This window comes from Anabrus simplex, chromosome 5, assembly GCF_040414725.1.
Source record: "Anabrus simplex isolate iqAnaSimp1 chromosome 5, ASM4041472v1, whole genome shotgun sequence".
Lineage (NCBI taxonomy): Eukaryota > Metazoa > Arthropoda > Insecta > Orthoptera > Tettigoniidae > Anabrus > Anabrus simplex.
In genome coordinates this window covers 111,774,032-111,794,754 of record NC_090269.1, presented here as the reverse complement: position 1 = coordinate 111,794,754, position 20,723 = coordinate 111,774,032, and positions in this window count along the sequence as shown.

The window sequence follows — 20,723 nt, the reverse complement described above, 5'->3', positions numbered from 1 at the left end:
GGAAGAGGTTCCTCCCATGACAAGACCTGCAGAATACCTAGATGATGATGATGATGACAAACGGACTTCACCATCAGACGCCTCGTTCAGTGTTCTACATGGTTGGTCCTATGAGATTTTCTCGTATCTCCTATATTTATGAGTTAGATTCAGTTAGTCATTGAATGGGGTGAAATTTAGTACAGTTTTCTCACACTACAAAGTTTTTTTTTTTTTTTTTGATACTCATGCGACACTGGAATCATAACATTTGACGAACATATGGTCACTGGTCATGTCAATGTGCGTGCCCAATATCATGATTACATCTTAGGGGCCGATGACCTTAGATGTTAAGCCCCTTTAAACAACAAGCATCATCATCATCAACATCATTGCATCTTTCCTATAAGTGTGTCAAACGATAACATACACGTGTAACAAGTACAAAATTAATTTGAAATCGAGAAATACAGCTCTATTCGACGTATAAGGGATATAAATACGACAAAAAGTCATAGGACCAAAGTTGTAGATCTCTCCAAAATGAAAACCGGTTGTGCTTTCTGTTTTGTGATACGACTTACCGTTTAGGCACCAATTAATCCGATACGAATGTCTGCACCGTCGTTAAAATTGCATCCATATTTCGATATTTTCCGGGGCCAACATTTATACATTTGCATAGCTTAGATTATTTCCTGAAAGAAAAGAATGTCCAGATTTTGGGATTAGCACTCGCATACATACGGAGTAATTAAGGAAGAAAATAATACAGTTAAGAAAGTTGAAATTAATAGAAAATAGGATTATACTGTAACTGAGGACAGCCGGATGAGGACTAATATGTAAATATCAAGTGAATGTATTGGAAAATCAAATGCCCCTCAATAAATCATTATGTTGGTATGAGTTATGGATATAAGAAAGCGGTAACAGAGGAGAAATTTAGGCGCAGGGATTCTTAGGTAAACAGATAAGAAAATGGCTAATGGTGTTAAGGTATTCGAGGACGGTTATATAACAGCCAACGATATTCCGCCAATATCCTGCAGAGTGGCCGATTGAAGCCTCTCTTGCTTTCTACTCAAGGAACAACCACGAATTTAAAGGCATGTTGAAAATGGCAATACGTTACTTCCCTGCTGGCAATCAGAGACGTTGCCATGGTAACCTGTAGGTTCGTTGTCGGTCTGTCGGTCATCAATGCAGAGCATTATACCCGCAGAAAATAGTTATTTTCTCCGTCATTTGAAGATGGAGGTAAATTATGAACATAACAAAAGTTGTTTATAATGAAGAGACGTTTCACATATAGTCCACGGAGCTTACAGAAAATCAATAGTATAAGAGAAACTGGAGGAAAACCGTTATGGTTTCCTATAAACCCCCCGTTTATTCAAATATTTTAAAATGATATGCATATCAAAATCTTCCCCGGGATGAGTATACACTAAATATGACGTTTGGTCGAGATCTATCCAGCTGTTTCGCCGTGATGGTGGAACAGACAAACAGACAAACGAACAGAGCCACGAAAAAACCCCACCGATTTGGTCTTGAGTTGACCTAAAGCGGATAAATATCTGAAAAATTGGCAAACAAACGAAAGTACGGACAGCGGACCCCCTACAACTTTATTTATATAGATAAGTATGGACACGTCTATTAGTGCAGACCTCTATTTCGAGAGTTACTGCACTGAAGCTATACGGCATATCTACAAACGGACTTCATCATCAGACGCCTCTTTCAGTGTTCTACATGGTTGGTCCTATGACATCTTCCTGTATCTCCTGTATTTATGGGTTGGATTGAGTTAGAGTCATTGAATGGGGTGAAATTTTGTACAATTTTCACATAATAAAATTTGGCAATCATATTGCCACTGGCCATGTCAATGTGCGTGCCGAACCTCATGATTCTATTTCTCATATAACTGTGCCAAACGATAACATATACGTGTAAAAGGTACAAAATAAACTTTAAATTGACTTTAAATTAATGTTAACGTACAAGCGATAGGAATACGACAAAAAGTCATAGGACCAATGTTGAAAAATATCTGAAAAATTGGCAAAACGTACGAAATTACAGACAGTGGACCCCCTACAACTTTATTTATATAGATACGAAAATCTCATGCCTCTAGACTTGCACTTTAGGACATGCTCGTGTTTTTCTGGACCGGGCAAGTTGGCCGTGCGGTTAGGGGCGCGCTTCTGTGAGCTTGCATCCTGGAGATAGTGGGTTCGAACCCCACTGTGTGGAGCCCTGAAGATGGTTTTATCGTGGTTTCCCATTTTCACTCCAGGCAAATTCTGGGCCTGTACCTTAATTAAGGCCACGGCCGCTTTCTTCCCATTCCTAGGCCTTTCCTATCGCATCGTCGCCGTAAGACTCACCTGTGTCGGCGCGACGTAAAGCAAATTGTAAGAAAAAAGTTTTTTTGTAATATCTGAAGCCATCTCTTTTCAATTTTGACTTAGTTAAGTTATGACTAGAGGGTGGATTTTGTCAAATAATGTTTTTTTTTTTGTTTCAAGATAAAATATGCCCGTAAGAATTAAAGGCGAGTCATACCATTTGAAATCGAATGGCTAAATTTTGTAGTGCATATAAAAGCATTTATACGGAATACGCGCATATTCTGAACTTATGTGCATATAAATGCATAATGGTAGCTTTTATTATTATTTTGTGCAAAACAACATATACTCTTGTGTACTGATGTTCAAATCGGTGCAACAATGCAAATTTATATGTAAAAGTTCTGTTCGCCGTCGGAAGCCTTTACAATGCATCTATCAATCAATCACTACTGATCTGCATTTAGGGAAGACGCCCAGGTGGCAGATTCCCTATCTGTTATTTTCCTAGCCTTTTCTTAAATTTTCGCAAAAAACTGGAAAGTTATTGAACATCTCCCATGGTAAGTTATTCCAATCGCTAACTTCCCTTCCTATAAACGAATATTTGCCCCAATGTATCCTCTTGAATTCCAACTTTATCTTCATATTGTAATCTTTCCTACTTTCAAAGACAGCACTCAAACTTATTCGTCTACTAATGTCATTCCACGCCATCTCTCCACTGACAGCTCGAAATATATCACTTAGTCGAGCAGCTCGTCTCCTTTCTCCCGAGTCTTCCCAGCCCAAATTTTGCAACCTTTTTTTTGTAACGCTACTCTTTTGTCGGAAATCATCCAGAACAAATCAAACTGCTGTTCTTTGGATTTTTCTAGAGCTTGACAATGTGTAAAAATATTTCGGTGCCATTTTGGTATTCGGTTGGGATGTTGGAATTATAGAAAACTTAATGTTTCACGAGATCTGAAGTAGCGGAGAGGAGAGATCCTTCCTTGATACTTGGCAGGGACCAACCTAACCGCCCCCAAAAGTATTCTTACTTATATCAGGATACATGTTCTATTCATTCCTATTCGTTCTACTTTTATGGACGAATTAAAGCAGGTACAGCGTGAAACTAAATAATGTCACTATTTTCTTTGTTCTTATAAGGACCTAATCTGTCCAGAACAATTGTCTTGTTCAGACCAATATTTTGTAGGTCTAGTCTAATATAATATTCCTCTTGGCCAATAGGTTGTCAGAGGCCTCCTGTTTGGATCCCGAGGAACCCTGCCGAAGAACACAGTCACTATCCTTCAAAATTCTAAAATTTATTTTTACGACATAGGGAAAATCTTATTACAGATCATAAGAGATTCTCTGCAGATGATACAGTTGCATTTGTACTTGAAATAGTAATCTCCTTACGATGAATTTTCCAGAAAAGATATGATTTCATTATTATAATTACATACTGTAAGTTATGTATTCCGAACCTCTATGGTCACCCTCACTGGAGGACGGATGATTCATATTTTAATAAATCTTACAACTACTTCCGTTCATCTTTCCTGTTATTCAGTACCTGTCGATAATGCGCCGACATTGGCAGACCTATTTAGTGCACTACTAGCTCGTCGGAGCCGCCGTTATGTTGGACTTACAACCAAAAATAGTACAGAAAATATACGACACTTCCGGATTTAGCCTTGTTAAAATGGGAGACAATTCGCAGGTGGCGCTCCTAGTGGCGTGACCTGTAAATTCGCGCTAAATTGAAATATCAATGGAAATTTATATACGGACATGGATAAATAAATTACGTCTGGAAAGAAAGAATTATTAAGATATTAACTTCAAAGTTGCTAAGACAATTCTGGATAAATGAAAGAAGAATGATTTAACAGGTTATTACTTAAAGACTGAAATCAGACATCTTGATTTTAAGATGTGTAATGCACTGCTGTGAAAGGCCTTGCTCTTTCATTTACGCATTATCTTTTTCTTTCTTTTTTTTTTTTTTTTTTTTGCATTCCTGCCTGGGACGTTTCCGGTTAGATTTGTCTATTCCCTCATTAAAAAAAAAAAAAATATCATCACATTAAGACACTTGTCAATAAGCAGTTCGGCACATTTCTGTATTTTTCTCTTTGAAGGACTACCCCTCACGAAAGGGACGGTAGCATTTGATGATTCATTATTTTGGGAAATTCTGTGTTGGTACAGATCATGGCTTTAATCTGAGGAGAGGGATAAAGGAAAGAAAAGCATGAAAATGCTATCGATAATTATGTTTTGAGGTATATTTACGTACAATTAGAGTAAAAATATAACATGCCCTTGGCTGTATACTCGGGGATTTCTAAAGTCGCTGGCCTGGAAATGATCTGAACAGATCTTTTAATTCTTATTCAAGCGTAACGTCCCTTCTTTCTTGTACACCTTATCCAAATCACTTCTCTGACATTTGAAAAACCGCAGATCACACTTAAACAACACATCGGTCTTGAAGGATAACTGCTGCACTATGCAATAAAAATAAGCCTAATATATTTTAAGCCAGTTAAAATATGGCTCGTGCTGGTCAGAAGTTTAGGAAGTACTATAAATATCTCTTTGTCACTGGAAGAATATATATGCAAAGACAATATTTACTTACATTTTCTTGTCACGAGAGAAACGGAACAAAGGCCGCGAATTCTTCTGCACATCATAGTTATTGCAGAAAAACACAGCACATATCTTCCACTCATGTTGAGAGGAGATATAAAGGAATGACACACGTTACTATTTACTTATGTTAACTTACTGCAAACGCATAAATAACACCAAAAACTTCACAAACAAATACACGTGCTCTTATGACAGAATGAGTAACTCTAGGTCACTCCGCTAGACAGAGCTCTAATCGCTGTCCCTCAATTTCTCGCAGATTGTCGTGTATTATCTCTACTGTATTTGTTATAACATATACTTTCATTTCTTCGTTGTACGAAGACCAGTAAACACTAGAAATCATGCCAAAAGAATAAGCAGCTAAAAGTATTCTTTTTCACCAGTTGATATTTGGGGAACCAATATTATACATAGAAGAAAAACAAGAACTTTGCAGAGTATGCATGAGTGCATATTTTGCCGTTTGCTTCTCTATTTATAACTCTTAGCAAAGTCACCTCCGTACAGGCCACGAAGGCCCTTGGAGGAGTGGAAGGCAAAGGCTTCCACCATTGTTAACCTCGGCACGTGATGGGGTAGAATGGTTAGTTATTTACTCGGCCGCCTTTGCCCCCAGGAATTAACCTGGTAGTCATTTTTCGTGTAGGCTGAGTGAACCTCAGGGCCATATGCACCTCCGGAAGTGGAAATCTCGTTTCTTAAATTTTACGACTTCCTGACGGCGACTCGAACCCACGTCCTTCCGGGCGAACCGAGCACGCCTTTACCTCCTCGGCCAGGCAGCCCCTTCATAACTCTTAGGCTCGTGTTAATTAAGTCGCTTCTTTTGCAGGTGTAATACTACTACCACATGTTTTCTCTTTCACGTAGTTTATAAAGTTATTTACTCAAAGTTATTTTCGGCAGACTGAGAGCCCGACAGTTGTAAAGTAAATATGCTCACGGCAGACTCAGCAGCTTTACTTGACTTTCGTAACCGGACGCATGATATACAGTAAAATGAAGTAGACCTCTACTAAAAAAAAATGTCGTCGGACTTGGTCATGAATATGGCTCGGAAGTTGGGGAAAACCCTTTTTATTGTTTCGAAGTTATTGAAGTTCTTGTTTATAATAATTAGAAAGAAAATAGCTATTTTTATTTATTTTACTTATTTTTATTTATTTAATACTTGAGGGTTCTGGACAGTACAATATGGGGAATATAGTAATAATGTTTGCTGTGGAGAAACCGACCCTGGAGGGTAAATAGATAAAGAAGAAAATTTATAATTATAATAGAGAAACAGAATATATTTTCATTTAAAAATATCCCCAGTTTTATAGCTCGTAATAGAACCACAAAAAGTGGTAAAAAAGAAGCAAACGTTCCTTGACCTTGGATGGACAGGGGACCCCTCAGCTACCGAGATCACTTGTGTGTTACGTTGTAAACAAAAACTATCTCTGTAGCTTCAGGGGCCTCCTTTTCAGCCAACGTCAAGGAATGTTTGTTCTTTTATAACTTACTGTGGTTCTATTGCGAGCTATTAAACGGGGAATATTTTTCAAATGGAAACATGTTCCGTTGTTCTATTACAATTATAAATATTGTTTAGGTATCTGAGTTTCTCCATTACAAAGTTTATTAATGTAATCTCCATATTGTACTGTCCAAGAACTCCTCTTCTTTTTCTTCTTTATCTATTTACCCTCCAGGGTCGGTTTTTCCCTCGGACTCAGCGAGGGATCCCACCTCTACCGCCTCAAGGGCAGTGTCCTGGAGCTTCGTACTCTGGGTCGGGGATACAACTGGCGAGGATGACAAGTACCTCGCCCAGGCGGCCTCACCTGCTATGCTGAACAGGGGCCTTGCGGGGAGATAGATGAGGAAGCGGCCGTGGCCTTATATTAGGTACCATCAGGCATTTGCCTGGATGAGAAGTGGGAAACCATGGAAAACCACTTCCAGGATGGCTGAGGAGGGAATCGAACCTCTCTCTATTCAGTTGACCTCCCGAGGCTGAGTGGACCCCGTTCCAGCCCTCGTACCACTTTTCGAATTTCGTGGCAGACCCGGGAATCGAACCCAAACCTCTGGAGGTGGCAGCTAATGACACTAACCTCTACACCGCAGAGGCGGACGATTTCCTTAAGTATTAAAAAATAGCTATTTTCTTTCCGACTGTTATACATTAAAAGCATAGTAACTTCAAAGCAAAGAGTGATATTATAATGACAATTTCAGCAATGGTTCTTCTAAATATGCACTACTTCCCTGTACAAATCTCGTGAGCCCGGAACCAACATTTTAAGGACAGGAATCATGTTTATGAAATGTGCACGTGTCCTTAAACTTTTGGAAGGACCTGTAATCTATGGCCATTCTAGGCCAACAAAAAAGGGTGGGTTTGTTTGTCATTTATTGCCTTTTTCAGCGTTTTTTGGCTCATTAGTCCATTTTCAACCTTCAGCCTCTGTGGCTCAGGCGGCAGCGCGCCGGCCTCTTACCGCTGCGTTCCATGGTTCAAATCTCGGTCACTCCATGTGAGATTTGTGCTGGACAAGGCGGAAGCGGGACAGGTTTTTTTCTCCGGGTACTCCGGTTTTCCCTGTCATCTTTCATTCCAGCAACACTCTCCAATATCATTTCATTTCATCTGTCATTCATTAGTCATTACCCCCAGAAGAGTGCGACAGGCTTCGGCAGCCGGCACAATTCCTATCCTCGCCGCTAGATGGGGCTTCATTCATTCCATTCCTGACCCTGTCGAATGACTGGAAACAGGCTGTGGATTTTCATTCTCATTCCAGAGGTAACTCTCGAGCCTGCACAAAATGTCAGATTTTGATGGGCGATCAGAAAGAATTACAAAAGCAAATTATATATATATATTTAAGTTTTCAAATAGGAACGATCTTCTATTTTCACGCAACATTGACTTGTAACGGGGAAAATACCGCTCAACATCGCAGGATGTTACTGGGGCATATTCGAAATACGTCAGATCAAAAGAGTTCAATTAAGGCTCACTCTTCTGTGTTTCATACGCATCTGTCTCATTCTATACAGCTCACTCTCCTAACTCAGATAAATACATCTTTCTAAGAAAGATAATGTTAGAAATTACAGATAAAGGAGATGTGAAAAATGCGTATTTGAGACGACTTGAAAGCAGGTATATAAGCGAAAATGGAATAAAAAATTTAAATATGACAAAAACACGAACATTGACGGGGAAATATAACCATAATATGAAACGTTACCGGAAAATAACAAAAAAACGTTTAAAGGTTCAAAATATGACTTCATATGACCCGTGAAAATTGTATAATTTTATTCACCGTGGATAAAATCATGCTTAATTTGTATTTTTGTCCGCCTCTGTGGTGTAGTGGTTAGTGTGATTAGCTGCCACCCCCGGGCGGTCCGGGTTCGATTCCCGGCTCTGCCACGAAATTTGAAAAGTGGTACGAGGGCTGGAACGGGGTCCACTCAGCCTCGGGAGGTCAACTGAGTAGAGGCGGATTCGATTCCTAAAACAGCCATCCTGGAAGTGGTTTTCCGTGGTTTCCCACTTCTCCTCCAGGCAAATGCCGAGATGGTACCTAACTTAAGGCCACGGCCGCTTCCTTCCCTCTTCCTTGTCTATCCCTTTCAAACTTCCCATCCCCCCGCAAGGCCCCTGTTCATCACAGCAGGTGAGGCCGTCTGGGCGAGGCACTGGTCATACTCCCCAGTTGTATCCCTGACCCAGAGTCTGAATATCCAGTACACTGCCCTTGAGGTGGTAGAGGTGGGATCCCTCGCTTAGTCCGAGGGAAAAGCCAACCATGGAGAGTAAACCGAAGAAGAAGAAGAACTTGTTTTTAATGGAATTACTATAAAGAAACAAAATATATGTCATAAACATCCGGCCCCTACTCATAGCTATAGAGTAGCCTATATGACATTTCCGACTTAATTTCTACCTCAGAACTACGTAGAGTGTTGTATTCCACAGCTGATGGTGTTACCGAAGTGATCTCCTTGGCACGGACCAAAGGTAAACCTAATTCCTCCACTTTCTCGAAACTTATGTCTTTCTCGCGCATTCCTCTGAATGACGGCACGACTAACTTGAAGTGGGTCAAAGACGTCACCGCACCGCTCCCTCTCCCAAGAGAGTTTCAAAGATACACCTGTGTTGAGCGCACGGCTATGGCCACTTCCTACTCAGCATTCCAATTGCGATCATCTGCTAGTGTTTGGAACGCTTTCATTTGATCTTATTGAATTTTAAGGAGCCGGTTCCAGTATGAACTCGTAATTGATTCCTCACATTCGTAAGTACGTTTCTCTGGTCATATAATCAAGCAGTTATAAAAAACGTGTTCCTGATTAGTTTCTTCGGCATGGAGGAAGGTTAGTTCATCCGTCTAAAATCTGCAATAGTTAACTGGAAATGACTACTCCTCCTTTATCGTTCCCTCAGTTCTGATGATCGTGATCTTCGAAGAGACTATTGGTCAGCTGTCTCCATCTCTTACGGTCCTCGGCCAGACGTGCTGCACCAAAGACGTTCAGCCCACTTATACTCTTGACAATGTTCGATCATCACGTGGGAACTCGTCCACGATCTCTCTTGCTGGGAACATTTCCAAGAATGATTAGTTTTTCTATGCTGTCATTTCCACGTTACATATCCCAGTGTGTCCAGAAAATTTCTATAAAACTCTTTGTTTACATATTGATGATACAGGATACCCACTAGTTAACTAAATCTATTTTCCCTGTGTTTTCCCTGGGATATTCCAATTTTCCCTGAGTTAAATTTTCCCTGGTACTTAAGAGTGATGCACGAGTATGTTTATTACATTCTGGAATCATCTTCAAACATATTTTGCATGTCATGTCTCCAACATGGCACGTTCCGCCACCCACGCACAGAAGACCGAACGGTTCGAACTAGAGTCGAACCGCGACCTCCCAGTACAAGAGAGATGTAAAAGAAAGGGCTATAGATTTAAGAAAGAAAAGCTTAACTACAAGAATTAAAACGGTGTCATAGTAAAATGTATGATCAGTGAAGTGGAAGTGTCAGTGTTCAGTGCAATAAGAAAAAGTGAAGGCAGAATAATTTATTTGATACATATACGAAAACCTGAAAAGGCAATGCAGTTCACGGACGGCTTAGAGTAGGCCAAGGCATGGCGAAATATTAGGAAACATCATAGCTGTTTGTGCCAGCTTATCACCGGTATGTAAATATTCTAAGATCAAAAGTCGGGAGCTCAAAGACGCACGTAGGCAATGGAAATATCTTTGTTCTCAAGACTTCCAGAACATGCTCGTGGTGGCATCCTTCCCTGGTGAGGGAAATGGCCAACCAATCAGGAAAGGCCAACTCAGAATCACGAGCAGGACAAAGTCGATCACCAGATAGTTGGTTCTAGAAAATAAGAGGTTATTTAAGAGGGGAAGAGGGCGAATTATGAAGTTGGTCAAACGAATTTACGAGCGATGGTCCGCAGAGAAGACCGGGGGAGGTTGGTCTAAAGAATACACGGGAGTCGGCCCAAGAGAGGACTAGGAAGCTTGTCAGACGTAGTCACAGTAGGAAATCACGGAGAGGTACTGCCTAACTAAGTAGCAAAGGAAGTGTAAGAATAAAAGTCCGACTTCATTGAGACTCAGGCTAATTAAAAGGGGAGCGAAGTGTAACTCTGACAAATTATTCCCAAGAGCCTATTGAGAAGAGTAACTGCGTCATTTTGAAGGGGAAGACTTAGGAGGACTACTAAGTCACAGTATTCAACGAAGTAAGTCTGACACTAGTCCGAGAGTTTCAGTACGGGAAGGAAAAGGCAGCCTACTACTGGGAAGAGTGACGTCGTATGGGAAGGTGTTCCTCAAGAAAGGTTGAGAACTTTTTAGGGAACTGCATTTCCTTGGCGGGTTGGTGAGACGTGCAGTGCTGAAGACGCTCGAGTGCCGACGTAACAAGAAGCAGGGTAATCGGGAGATAGTGGGTTAGAGCCCCACTGTCGGCAGCCCTGAAGATGGTTTTTTTGTGGTTTCCCATTTTCACACTAGGCAAATGCTGGGGCTGTACATTAATTAAGACCACGGCCGCTTCCTTCCAACTCCTAGGCCTTTCCTATCCCATCGTCGCCATAAGACCTATCTGTGTCGGTGCGACGTAAAGCAACTTAAAAAAAAAGTTAACTCAGTAATAGGCTAACTGACTGGTGTATTTATTGATTGTTATTGTTCTTGCTTTCGAGCGCCTGGTCCCTAGTCTGTCCCATTCATAGGATACGACATGCATAAACACTTACAATGAAAGATCCTCCGTGGCTCAGGCGGCAGCGCGCCGGCCTCTCACTGCTGGTTTCGATGGTTCAAAGGCTGGTCACTCCATTGAGATTTGTGCTGGACAAAGCGGAGGCGGGACAGGTTTTTCTCCGGGTACTCCGGCTTTCCCTCTCATATTTCATTCCTGCAACACTCTCCACTATCATTTCATTTCATGTGTCATTCACCAAACATTGCCCCAGAGGAGTGCGACAGGCTTCGGCAGCCGGCACAATTCCTGATGGGGCTTCATTCACAGTGACATGTAAGTATGTTCAAAAGAACTTGAAATAAGTGTATCATAAGTCAAACAAACTACACCTTACCATAAAGCGCTAATCTATGAAGTGGGCTGGCAGTAATCCCAGAAACACTACAACCAACACAAATGAACTACATCAATCACAGCAAGCCATCAATCACTATTCATACTAACGCCTGTGTTCATCAGGGCCCTTATTCGTGTAAGTGGCATGAGTAAGCGTGTCAGTTTCTAAACAGAAGCATATGAGTTAGTGTTCTGAAACTCACGAATAAGATCTCAAGTCCAAGTGTTGTTCGAATACGTATGCTGGTCAACTATTGTGCATAGAAAGAGACACCATTGACACATTTCTTCCTGTGCGTAATTTTTCATTGATAATTTTACTTATCTGAATTAATTTTTCCTTCATGGTGAGGCAAAATCCATAATGATTAGCAACTCTACGTTATGTAAATTACATGGGTAGGTTTTAAAGCACTGAGCATCAGGAACATTAAGAAGTTAAGAGCATTTTAATTATATAGATTAACTTTCAGTGGTGTATTATTCTTCATATAAGTCTCTATCATCATTCTGTTTGGGTCTCGCCTTAAACAGAAAACTTAATTTTGACGTGACAAGCGATTTCCCTGTGTTTTCCCTGTTTCTTTTTCAGAAAACGGGTACCCTGTGATAATCTGATTCTGGGGTTGAGCTGATTAATAATGGAATCATTGGTACGAAATGCTGTCTAAGGTATGCCTAACATTCTTCGCCAGCACCACACTCCAAGAAATAGATGTCCTTCATGCTTGTAGCACGAAGGCTCCACGTCTCGCCTCCATAGAGGAAAACTGAATAATACCAGACTGTATACTGCCCTAATTTTCATTGGTAACGAGATAGAGAAATCCTTTCATAAAAGGGAGAAATGTGTCAGTACATTACAACTAAAGAAATTTGTTTCGTAAATGAACTGCCCCATTTTTACATGAGTCAGGGAGAGAATTAGTGACAATGATTGAATAAATTCAGTGATTTTTGGAAGCATCAGAATGTATGGATGCTGGAGTAAACAAAATAAATAAATAAATAAATAAATAAATAAATAAATAAATAAATAAATAAATAAATAAATAAATAAATAAATAAATAAATAAATAAATAAATAAATAAATAAATAAATAAATAAATAAATAAATAAATAGTTCGCCTCTGTGGTGTAGTGGTTAGTGTGATTAGCTGCTACCCCCAGAGGCCCGGGTTCGATTCCAGGCTCTGCCACGAAATTTGAAAAGTGGTACGAGGGCTGGAACGGGGTCCACTCAGCCTCGGGAGGTCAACTGAGTAGAGGGGGGTTCGATTCCCCACTCAGCCATTCTGGAAGTGGTTTTCCGTGGTTTCTCACTTCTCCTCCAGGCAAATGCCGGGATGGTACCTAACTTAAGGCCACGGCCGCTTCCTTCCCTCTTCCTTGTCTATCCCTTCCAATCTTCCCATCCCCTCACAAGGCCCCTGTTCAGCATAGCAGGTGAGGCCGCCTGGGCGAGGTACTGGTCATCCTCCCCAGTTGTATCTCCCGACCCAGAGTCTGAAGCTCCAGGACACTGCCTTTGAGGCCGTCTAGGTGGGATCCCTCGCTGAGTCCGAGGGAAAAACCGACCCTGGAGGGTAAACAGATTACGAACGAACGAAATAAATAAATAAATAAATAAATAAATAAATAAATAAATAAATAAATAAATAAATAAATAAATAAATAAATAAATAAATAAATAAATCGTTGACTTACGTGCTTATTGCAGAAACGTCTGGCTGGTAATCTCGATGAATTTCTCCTCAACATAATAGCAACAATAACAATAACAACAACAACGTCAACTGGTATGACAATTCCAAGCGCCGAAGTTTGCAGGTTTGATCCGGGGTGAGATCAATGGATTCTTGAAGGTAGAAAAAATCCTTCCATGTTATTCATATTGGCATTTACGCTTAGTTTTCAAAAACTAAAATCTCAATAAAACAAAAGAATCACAACTAAATACAGCATATTAACAGCTGTCAGGACGACAGCAGTCTGAGCGGGTGATATCAGAATTAGGGCTCTCTAAAGACTAGGTATGCTCGCCCGCCATTATGGTTCATTCGTGCACTACGTTGGTAAGGGAGTTGACCGCCCCAGCCTTGTATATCCCTCTTTTTAAACGTTCTCCACGCTAGAAAATAATGCTATACTAACTTACTGTAAAAATACTCATTCTCAGTATTACTCGAATGATTACTCAACATAAATATTAGTATATTTCGTACAACATTGTGTAAGTTTCACTCGAGACAATGATTACAAAAGCAAGGTCGTTGATAATTTGTCTTTTAACAAACAAACAAACTAGGCATGTACTCTCACTGTAGAAATATTAGAAAAAATAGCTTACTAATAAATCGGTGTATTATTATAATTATTATATTATAGATAAGTACAATAGGTTTTTCGTAAGTTATGCGCCGCGGTACCGTCAAATGAAATGAGGGATACGGTGGTATTGATATAGGATACTGTCCTCCTTAAATCGTGGAATTTGACGTGGTAATCGGTCAGTGACGAAGATATATAAATTGTGATAGAAGATTTTGATACCATATGAACTCAGTCGGTATTTCATACTTGCTTGAAATTGATTCAGCGCTATTTTCAATGTTGTCGAAAAATAAGAAAAAATATTCTTCGAACAAAAATAACGCTGAAATGTGATATGCAAAGACAAACACGCCCAAATAACTGGGATTCTTTAAGTTTATTTCTTTCTTCTAAAATTTTGTCTCTTTTCTTATTTACTTGTATTTAAAAGAGTACATTCTATGTGCAAAATAAAACATAATTTTTGGTTAGTGTTACGAATCTCATCAGCTTATGCAGTTTTAGTGAACAGAGGATTTTAGTTTATTCAACCGAATATTAATGAAACAAATGTTATGTTATTAAAAATTACATTCAGGAAGAAAATAGGAATATAGTAACTACTTCTATACCGGTAGCTGAATCTTCTCTCCCAATGTGAAGTATTGCACTGATAATCAGTTACCAATGACTTGTAAGGCGAGTGACCCACCAGCTGTGCAGAATATTAAAAAAATTTACTTTGGCAAAGTTAACACTACTTTTTTTTTTTAGAGATTTCTATGGTTTGAGGATAAGTAGTATGATTACTCAACACGACTCGCCTTATTAAACTTTAAAGGGTTGCAACATTGGTTAACATGCTAAGACAGCACATTAAAAAAATTATATTGAAGTAATATTTTACAAATATACTGTCTCCTTTTATTACAGCATTTACAAAACAATAACATTCCATTCCTTGTTTACATTTTTTTTTTTCCGAAGCAGTCCCATACATTTTATCTTGTTTCCGTACATTGTTGTTAAAGTCCACAACACAATAGGTTCGAATTTTGAAGAAGTGTCTAACAATTTTTTATTTTAAATTACAAGACGTTGGATAACATGTAGGCTACTGGTACATTTGTCATTCAAAATTTTATCCGTTACAAGATTTGCACCATTTTACATTATGTAATGCTGATAGTCCCTATAGAAGACCTCACATTTACAAATTAATTTCATAACTTCACAATTTGGTTTCTTTAGACCACCCAATTTTTTAAAAACAGTACGAGTGTTTCAGAGCTTGAGTCAGAAAGCTTATAGTTTAAAACCTGTCTGCATATAGGCCTACCACAGATCTTGGTTTTCAATAATGCATTTGTTGTACCGTACTACCACCAACATTAAACAAATTATTTCTGTCATATGAAGTTACCGTAGCTTTGACAAATATTGTAACTGTGGTATTTGGATGTTGAACTCCTGTTGCCGGACTTTGGGGGGAAAACTGAATATTTAATGATCAATGTGACTGAATTAAGGGATGTAGTAATGTCAGTGGGAGCTGGATGCAGGTTTAAGTCAGCAGTTGAAGTAGAAGGTGTAGCAGAGGCAGTCGAGGCATAATGCAGATTCATCTAAACAACCTGTATACCGCAGTAGATATATTACCAAAACTGGGTGCAGAACAACACGCCATTGTGTAATATCCACACAAATTTAGCACTATTCTGTCCATGCACGCGGTGATTAAAGCAATACGTTCAATGTGACGAAGTGAGCTCTCGTAGGAGAAACTAGAGTTTGATCACATGGCCCATTGCGCATGTATGAACCAAAATGGCGGCTAAATATACCCATCTTATAGAGCCTTAATCAGAATGACTTCGTCACTGGTTATTGTCATGTCAACGTCTGACTCCACAGCGGTGGTGGTGATGATTACTGTTTTAAGAGAAAGTGCAGCTAGGTAACCATCCTCTATTAACATTAATTAAAGGGGGAAAAATGAAAGGGGTTCGACTGTTTGAAGGGCGTGAAAATGAAAAACACCCTAAGCCTCGCAATCCCAATATCGTCGGGGTCGGAATAGAACAAGAGTTGACCAAGGGAGGTCGGAGCCTGACACAAGTAAGTTGAAGAAATGCTAGACTCAGCTAGGGGACCCATGGTCGCTAACCCACGCTGCCAAGGTGAAAGCCCCTGGATTCCCTGTCAGGCAGGCAGGTGATAACGTGAGAGTATTCTACCGCCGTGATGCTCCGTGTAGCTCTGGACTTTATGAACGATTGTTGTTTAAAGGGCCTAACGTCTAGGTCATCGGCACCTCTGGACTTTAGCATGGTAACACGTCGCTTGAGGTGTCGTTTGATTCGTCTCAGTTGGTTCTACAAGTATACGGTGAAAACGAAATCAAATATAGAAATAACTTTTGAGAAAAGTTTAGAGCGAAGAAATGAGAGACACTGTCGGCAGCCCTGAAAATGGTTTTCCGTGGTTTCCCATTTTCACGCCAGTCAAATGCCGGTGCTGTACCCTAATTAAGGCCAAGGCCGCTTCTTTCCTATTCCTAGGCCTTTCCTATCCCATCGTCGCCGTAAGACATATCTGTATCGGTGCGACGTAAAGCAAATAGCAAAAAAAAAAAAAAAAAAAAAAAAGAGAGAAATGATAGAAAGTTTTTCTCTCGTAAAATGTCACGAGTAGGGACAATAAATGATTTCAAAATTATGAAAAACGCATTCAGAAGGACAGATTGACTTGCCAAAATTCAGAGAAAGGTCCAAAATAACTAATTCTGAGTGTCAAGGGGCTTGCTGGCAGCGGTTCAAAGAAGTTAAGACGGCAGAGCGCCGTGAATTGAGATCCGCCGAGCACATCTACTGGTCCAGTAGTAAAAAATGATTTGGAACTCATGGATGTGGATATTGATCACCCTGGTGATGACGAAGAGGCCCCAGTGAGCCCACGACTCTGCGTGGTACAAATATAGTTTTAACTTTGGCCGCGAAGTCAAATGTTGGAGATGAAATTTTTTAAAAAAATAAAGAAAAACAAAGCCTTCTCCGCACAGGCCATGAAGGCCCTTGGAGGGGTGGAAAGTAAAGACTTCCATCTCGCCACTTGGTGGGGAAGAGTGGTTTAATCTACGCCCGGCTGCCTGTGTCCCCAGCAATTAACCTTGTACTCATTTTTGGTGTAGGCTGAGTGAATTTCACGACCATGTGCACCTCGGGAAGTGGAAATCTCGATCTTAATATTTTTCTACTTCCTGACGGGGAATAGAACCCATGCCATTCCGTGTGAATCGAGCACGCATTTACTACCTGGGCCATACAGCCCTTGGATAAGGAATACACTCCCCTCCCAACAAAATGTTATTGCAATTAAAATTTACATTAAATTAAACAATTTGGAAAGCAATCCCGTACCAGTAAAAGTAAACGAACGTCTTCTCTTAGCAGTTCCAGGAAAGTTTCTCCTGTGATATTCTGATCGAAAATGGTAGCCCCATTAAGCCCTGGTTGTCACTTCCGTCCCCACCATTACTCCGGGATACATGTAATTATACTGAACGGTAATATCTGCGTTTTCACTTCGCCGGTAAACACAGTCAATGCCTGTTGGCCTTGTCGCAACATACGAAGTGTTGTTCCAAGTCAGAATCATCCTCCAGAAACTGCAGCCAGGTATCAGAGAATTGGAGGTGCCGGTCGACATCACCTTCGCTTCTTATCCTTAGTCGATAAGGGTGCAATTTCAAGTGATGTTTTGAATACTGGTTCGCTTGATACCTACTGTACGTTGCTACTTCGATTTGTGAGAAGAACATATTAATTTCTCAACTGCACGTTCTCTGTTGTGTACGAACTGACCTGGATTCTTCGGATAACTAAAACTTCATGTTTAATTCAACAACTTGTTTATCCGAATTATATATATATATATTGTGCCCTATAATGCCTTGGTCCCCATCAGGCAAACGCCGAGATCGAACCAAGTGCATTATAGTGACCAATACGTCCACCAAAGTGGGTATTCATGGCACATAGCTTACCTTGCGATGCGTATCCACTCTCAGCAGCTCTGGAGAACATGATTCAGGGGATAAGGGTGTAAACAAGGGGCTAATTAGATAAATAAAGAGGATACCAAAAAGTGCAAGGTAATAGAGGGTAAACAAAAAATAACTGAAAACTTTGCTGCATTCAAAGTTTTACAATAAGGGTTTATTACAATGAAATCAATCTTGATGAAATACAAATAGAAGAGCTGTCCAAAGATACATGGGATTAATAAAATATGGAGCCGTCGATAACCAGTTCAACATGGCGGTCGAGAAAACACCTTCACGTGATTTCCTTGCTGTAACAAGCATGTAACAATAGGGTAAGTAATGGAGTATTTAAACGGATATCTGTACAAATACTAGTATAACCGCATCCTCCTACCCCTCTCTCTTCTATGCCACAGTACTCAGAACCTTCTATCTGACTAATATACATACACTATACAGAGCTCTGGCAGAGAATCGATCTCTGGGCCAGCTAAGAGCAAGGCACCTAACGTAAACATTAAAATAACAGGAATTCAACTGTGTTGTCCTATGACCAACAATTTTTTTTTGCTAGTTGCTTTACGTCGCACCGACACAGATAGGTCTTATGGCGACGATGGGATAGGAAAGGCCTAGGAGTTGGAAGGAAGCGGCCGTGGCCTTAATTAAGGTACAGCCCCAGCATTTGCCTGGTGTGAAAATGGGAAACCACGGAAAACCATTTTCAGGGCTGCCGATAGTGGGATTCGAACCTACTATCTCCCGGATGCAAGTTCTCAGCCGCGCGCCTCTACGCGCACGGCCAACTCGCCCGGTGACCAACAAATAAAGGGCTAGTCGCATAAAATGACAAATACAAATGGAAATGCAATCGCTACTAGTACCGTAACAATAAGGCCGTTGTCTCCCTAAAAACACTTGACAGACAGCATTCTGCTTTTACTGCCGCATTCCTGTGTCGTGACGTCACACACCTTCCTTCCCTCACTCCCTCTCGGCACGTGACAGGAGCCGGCCATACTTTATTCTCTAAAAATAGCTTCCAGCTGACTACTGGGGAACCGACTGCAGGGAGTATATTACTATCACTGTCCCGCTCGAAAACTGGCCCACATTGCGCTCTCATTAATATGCATGGGATACATGCCATCGTATCTATTTCATTATCAATACACCATAATCTCGCTGCTGCCTCCCATGGGCTTTTCTATTACTGTACTAGGGCGCAATCCACTGCGCTGTCATTACTGGGCCATAACAAGGCGTTTCTTACTCATATAACTCATTATTAACATGCGCTAAGGCCTTCTCTACATCAATTTGCACAGTCAGCTAATTACATAATGTTCATATATCTCAAACATGATGACACGCACCTCCTGACACGTTAACATGAGTACGTTTTAAGGGATGTCACGATCTCCAATGAATGACATAAGACCTCAACGATATGTACATGACAGATCTATCAACAATATATGTCTGCCTGACGCCGCCGTCATGACCATGATGGTCTGACATGAGAAATGTCGACAACAAGTGCTCAATCATAGTAATACCGCATGGAAAAGTTATCACACTAACAAAGAATAAACGACATGCAACCTACAATAAATTAACTGAGTTCGAGTCCTGGGCATAGCTATAATGTACACAACGATCTACCCTAACATAATTTACATGTTGGCTGACGGCCAACCTTATTCTTATCCTGTGGAGTTTAACATTGCATGCTTCTTACAAATTGGAAAGCTCTGACCTGAAATGTGATCGGTGAACACATCAGAACGGCCCCCCATTGGACAGATGGAGTTACTGCATCATGACAGGCTTCGATGCTGGTGGCATATATGGGCTGATGGCTGGAGAAATTCTGGCTGGCGACAACATTTCCTGTAGCTTCTTGGGTGGTTGCAGGATTTCCCCTTCGGTGTCGTGATGAGTAGGTGCGCCTGATGTTCCTGGGTCGATTTCTGATGTCGTGAAGACTCCTTGTCTGCTTCAGCTCCCGTTACCGTCCCACCAACACAAATGGGCAGTATCTCGTACTGGGTTGATGTAGGGAAAACTGTAAAGAAATGTCTATTACACACAGTCCGTATTCGATGCCCGTTTCCACTACCACCATACCCCATGCGGTCGTTTGACCAAGTCACTTTCAGAGTATAGACCTGACACATAAATGTTCCCTTCGCAAGACATGATAACAGTTTCATGTTAGACTTTCCCACTGACCGAACTTTCTGACACAATCGATAACCTGAGCCTACACTAATACGTGTAGTTCGTTTGTTACAATATGAACCTCAAGTAATATGAAGCTACTAGTCAAACAGTCAAATTATTAGCAGCACATCCTCGCATGACAGCAGATCAGCGCATGTGATTTCAATAATTCAGCTTAATTATCCATGTTGATTACTTACTTTTCCCCAGATTCAAGTGTACTAGGCGTATGCAGCCCGAAGATAAAGACGCTCTTCTGTATGCCGACTCGCAGCGTAATGACCTCGTTCTAGCAGCCGTACAGTCAATGAATGAATGTGACGCCCTCGGCGGTCGTGTATTTATAATAAGGCTTGTGATGGCGTTACCACGCTTCAATATGGAAGGTCTGTATTACCCGCGCCCGCGACTGGAAGCTTCTCCCGCACAAAGAGTGACAAGTATCTCACTTAACGTATGCACTTATAATTATAGCCGTGCCGCATA